Source organism: Papio anubis, chromosome 4 (assembly GCF_008728515.1).
Source record: "Papio anubis isolate 15944 chromosome 4, Panubis1.0, whole genome shotgun sequence".
NCBI lineage: Eukaryota > Metazoa > Chordata > Mammalia > Primates > Cercopithecidae > Papio > Papio anubis.
The window spans coordinates 117,825,234-117,831,266 of record NC_044979.1 but is presented as its reverse complement, the minus strand read 5'-3'; positions in this window follow the sequence as shown (position 1 = coordinate 117,831,266).

Below are 6,033 nucleotides of genomic sequence, written 5' to 3'. Positions count from 1 at the left end.
CTCAATGTGGTTGATTAATTTAGCCAGCCTTGCATTCTTAGGATACATCCCACTTGGTCATGACATATAATTCTTTTAATATGCTAGTGGATTCAGTTTGAATACTGTTTGTTAAAGATTTTTGCATCTATATTCATAAGGAATATTGGTTAGTAATTTTTTTTGCAATGTCCTTTGTCTGACTTTGGGATCACGGTAACGCTGGCCTCATGAGTTAGGAAGTACTCCGTCCTTTCCGATTTTTAGAAGAGCTGGAGAAAGGTTGTTGTTAATAACTGGTAACTAGTGAAGGCTACTTCCTTTATTGGGAGGTTTTTGATTACTGGGTCAGTATCTTTAATTTTTATAGATCTGTTCATATTTTCTTATTTCTTCTTGAGTCAGTTTTTGTAATACGAGTGTTCTAAGAATTTGGCCATTCATCTTGGTTATCTAATTCTATTGGAGTACAGTTGTTCGTAGTGTTATAATCCTTTTTAATTTCTTTAATATTGGTAGCAATGTCCTTACTTTCTTTTCTTTTTTTGGTAATATGAGTTTTCTCTCTTTTTTTCTTTGTCATTTGTCATTCTAGCTAACAGTTTGTCAGCTTTGTTAATCTATTCACAGAACCAACTTTGGTTTCATTGAGTCTGTGTTTTTTCCTATTCTCTATTTTGTTGACTTTTGCTTTAATCTTGATCATTCCCTTCCTTCTGCTAGCTTTGGGTTCAGCTTGTTCTTCTTATAGTTCCTCAAAATGTAATGGTAGGTTACTGATTCGAGATCTGTATTCTTTTTTCATGTATTTGTTTACATTAAAAAAGTACAACATGTAAAAATTTTTAAAAAGACTTATGGGATGCAGTGAAAACAGTGGTCAGGAATTATAAATTTCTAAATTTATAATGAAAATTTCTAAATTTTCTAAATTTATAATTTCTGACCATTGCTTTCACTGCATCCCATAAGTGTTTTTTTTTTTTGTTTTTTGTTTTTTGTTTTCTGTTTTTTGGAGACAGAGTCTCATTCTATCACCCAGGTTGGAGTGCAGCAGCGTGATCTTGGCTCACCGCAACCTCCACCTCCTGGGTTCAAGCGATTCTCTTGCCTCAGCCTCCCCAGTAGTGTGTATCACAGGCATGCACTGCCGTGCCCAGCTGATTTTTGTATTCTTAGTAGGGATTTTACCATGTTGGCCAGGCTCACCTTGAACTCCTGATCTCAGGTGATCTACCCACTTCGGCTTCCCAAAATGCTGGGATTAAGGTGTGAGCCACTGAGCTTGGCCCCCATAAATTTTTGCATATTGTGCTTTTGTTTCATTCATCTCAAACTATTTTCTAATTTCCCCGTGATGTCTTCTTTGACCAACTGGTCACTTACATATGTGTTGTTTAAGTTCCACATATTTGTGAAATTTCCAGTTTTCCTGTTATTAATTTCTGGTTTCAGTCCATTGTGGCTGGAGAAGATACTTCGTATGATGTCCATCTTACTAGCTTTATTGAGGCGTATTTTATTGCCTAAAATATGCTCTGTCCTGAAGAATATTCCATGTACACTTGAGAAGAGTTTGCATTCTGCTTTAGTTGGGTGTAGTGTTCTGTATAAATGTGTTGGGTCTAGTTATCATAGGTCCATACTAGGAGTATTTTTATTATATTTATTTTTAGAAATTTTGTAATTTAGGTTAGTACTTTCTCTTTCATCAAGGGCATTAAATATAAGTTGTGCAAGTTTTCAAAAATTTCCTGGTGGGAATTTTTTAAGTTTATTGATTTTGTGATTAATTTCCAGATTTATTGAGCTGTGGTCAGAGTAGTATTTGCACATTTCTACATTATTGTGTCCCACTATAACAACTATTTATGTGAATATTCTGTGCATGCATTTGAAGGTATACATTCTATTATCACATCTTAACTTTTGATATATATCCATAAGACCTGTCATATTGATTACACTGCTTAGGCCTTCTATAACCTTTCTTGTCTTTTTCTGGTTGATCTGAATTGCACTGATGTGTTAAAGTATCCTATTAGTAGTCGACTCCTTGCATTTCCTGTAGTTCCTGCCTCATAAAAGTGGTCTCTGTTATACTCGATACTTAGATATTCATAACTGTACTGTCTTTCCTGTGACTTTTGGCTTTTAGTATTAAAAAGTTCTTTGTCTCATGTAATGTTTATTGCTTGAATTTTACTTTGTATGACATAAATATTGCTACCTGTGTTTTCTATTATTTCAATTTTCCTGGTATGCCTTTGCTCATCATTTCATTTTTAGCCTTTCTGAATCCTTTGTTTCAGATGTGTCCCATGTCTCCAGCATATGACATTTGTGTCTTGCTTTGTACACCAAAATGAAGATCTTTTAACCGATGAGTTAAGCTCATTTACATTTATTGATATGACTTACAGGTCTTAATTCAGTCACATTATTGTAATTATTATGAGTATTATATTTACTATTTTTCTTTCTCTCTGTAATTTTTTTTAACTTATGTCTTTCTTAGTGCCCTTATTTCTGTTTTCTTATTTAATTTTTTACTATCTGTTTTGTCAGTTTCTAATGGTATTTGAGTACTGTGCATGATCTATCCACCAAAGGGTTTATTTTAGATTTATCTTTTCCTTTTCTAAATTTTTAGTTATGTTATTTCCAGTTTGTCAGAATATAGAACATTTATATATTACTCTCTCATGTTTTCCCCACTTTTATTTTAGTTTTAGGTCCATAATTAACTATATATTAAGTGCTCATCAGTAGTTCTTTTGCTGAATTTTCTTCAGTCATTTTTAGCTGAGTGAATCTCATCCTCTAACTGGTGCTTCAGAAAAGGCTCATTCTTACATGTTTGAAACTGTTCTTCTGTAGCCTTGATACTTGAGGGACAGTTTGGCTTGGTTCATATATTCTTTCATTGAGTTTCTTGAAAATGCTGCTTCAATGTTGCCTTGCATATTGCTTTCGAGAAATCTTATGCCAGATAATTTTGCTTGACCTTGTAAATTATTAGATCTTTTTGTTTAGAGGAACTGGGAATATTTTATTTCCAATAAAATCTCATAATTTTATTAGAATATGTCTTGACATTATTACAGATAAGTTTTCCTGGTACATTGTGGATCTTTCCAATATGTAGATTCAAGTATTATTTCTGAAATATTTTCTAGAGTTGCAGTTATAAATATTAGTTCTGTTCCACTGTATATAGCTTTTTCCTTCTTCAGAGAATCCAATTATACATATGTTTAATCTTCTTTCATTGTCTTCCATTTCAATAAATTTCCCTCTAATCCTTTCTATTTCATCTCATTTTCAATCTCTTCATTCTTTTCTTTCTTTTCTTCAATGACCCACATTACATTTTTATTTTAATCTGTTCTCCTTGGGGCATCTTATAGTCCTCATTTCCGATAAAATTTTTCTTTTGATTCTTTTTCTTCTTGAAATTAAATAAACTCTCATTTTATTTGTTCTTTTTTTTTTTTACAGGATGGAATTAATTTGTTCTTAGCTTTTAAATTTCCAAGTCAGAGTATATGTTTGTTGTTGTGTGCACATTTTTAAAATCTGTAAATGCTTGCTTGAGAAGTGTTGTAATAGAGGTATCTTGTGTTTCATTGTTAACTTTTTGGAGAAAATTTTTATCAGCCAAAATATTTTTATTCTCAGTTTTTGTCTTTGTCTTATTGTACTCTTAATAGAGAAAGATTTCTAGTATATTTTACTTTGTGAATAGAGTTGGCTACTGGGATGATTTATACGATTCAAATGTGCCATCTTCTATCAGTAGTGACATGTAAAGATTTTTTTCTTGAGTGGCTGTTTTCATACATACAGGGAAGGAATTGTGTGTCCTTCCATTTTTTTTGGCTTACTGTTGTTTGATAGAATCTTCCGTTTTCTTCACTTCGATTTCCCCTTCACCATGCATTTTTACTATGTTCCCACATAATCAGGACTTTTCCTTCTGCAGGTAGTTTAACCTGCACCCTTTCTTCTCTTTCTGGAGTCTTTCTGGATCCTCCCTCATCTTCAGTAAAGTGTGTGGTGGGAGCTGTAGAAATGACTCTGCTGGAAGTTTATGTTTGTCTATTTACAGGTCATTTTAAGCTTATGATGTCCTTTCTTTTCTAATTGTGCTGAAGAAATGGGCCTTTGGTGGTTGTCTTTATATTATAGATGTACAAAGATTGGTATATCTGCTCAATTTGGTTATTCGATCTGCTCAATTTTTAAATGATGTGTGGGGAGATTTAGCTGAGGTGGTTGTAATTAACTACTAGAAAGTCCCCAAGATGCAGTTTTAAAATAATTTTACATCTATAGTTCATGAGGCAAGGAATAGTTACATATTAATACATAATGAATAGTTTCAAAGAAATTAGGATATTCTTGGGTAGAAAAGTTGTACTTTATTGCAAATCTTTTAGTAACCTCATAAAAACATGGCACATTCAGAACAAAATCTTTTAATTCTAAGTTGCATTGACCCAAGTTACAGGGCGGTATGTCTCAAAGGAGGGTTCATGTCTTACCACCTGAAGAGCTTGCTACTGAATCAGAATTTCTGTTGCACATTATTGTACTTGTTAAAACTGCATAGACAGCCTCTTTATTGTTTCACAAAGAGCTCCCACATGAAATCTAAACTAAGAGCATGAGAGCCTGTCAAAGCTGCTGAGCTTTGCTCTCTAAGGACAAAAAGGCTTGAAAATATTTTTCCTCCTTATTTTCATTTTTAGTATATGTGCTGCCCTGGTGAGCACCTTTATTTTCATTTTTAAATGTTACTAATGCTGATTTGTCCTTTAGACCTAAGTTGATCTGTTGTTTTTTAACCTTTAACTCAAGGGATGTGATATAACCACTTGTATATCCCATCATTTAGCACTGCAGGCAGCATACCCAGCACTTTCTACTTCATACAAATATTTATTTATTTATTTATTTATGAGACAGGGTCTCGCTATGCTGCTCAGGCTGGACTTGGAATTCCTGGGCTCAAAAAATAGTCTCTACTCAGCCTCCTATGTAGCTGGGACTATAGGCATGTGCCACCATGCCCAACCTGCTTTTTTCACACTGTAGTTTTAATTTTTTTATGACATATAGGGCATTATCTTTTTTTTTTATTTTTAATAGACTTTTTGGGTCAGTTATAGGATCACAACAAAATTGAGCAGAAAAAACAGAGTTCCCATATACATTTTCCTCTCAAGCACTCACAGCCTCTCCTACCGTCAACACCTGGAACAGCAGTGATACATTTGTTACAATTGATGAACCCACATTGAGACACCATTATCACCCAAAGTTCATAGTTTATATTAAGGCTTACTCTTGGTGTTATAGATTCTATGGGTTTGCACAAATTTATAATGATATGTCTCCACCATTGTAGCATTATACAGAGAGTAGTTTAGCTGGCCTAAAATTCCTCTGTGCTCTGTCAATTCATTCTTCCTCCCTAATCCCCGTCTATCAGTGATAGTTTTACTGTAGCCATAGTTTTACCATCCCCAGCATGCCATATAGTTGGAATTGCACAGAATAGCAAAAGCTATCACAAAAGACTCTATAAAACTGCAACCTTGAACAAAGGGTATTGCAACCATACATAAAAAAATACTTCTGTGAGGACATCTGTCCAGCCACTGCCTGTTCAAACTTGGAGTGGCATCACCTTCATTATTGATCATTATAGTCAAGGATAATTATATCAAAACAATTATGTAATCCTCTCTCTTTTTGTCTTCCTTGACCTCCATGAATATGTGCACAGTTTACTATATGTGCATAGTTTACTATATTTCCATTGAACTGCCTCATTCCCAAATAAATACCATTTGCTTTCAGACAGCCTCTCTGCTTGTTGTTTAGGTCGACACTGGCTACTGTAGGTGGAGCCTAAATTTGATCACTGGTCCTTACTCCAAATTTTGTCCTCATTTTTCCTAAACCTCAGGTTTCTGTTACTATAATAATGTGAATAAAGAATTGAAGAGTTCTACGCTATTGACATCTGTTCCTGATGACTATTTC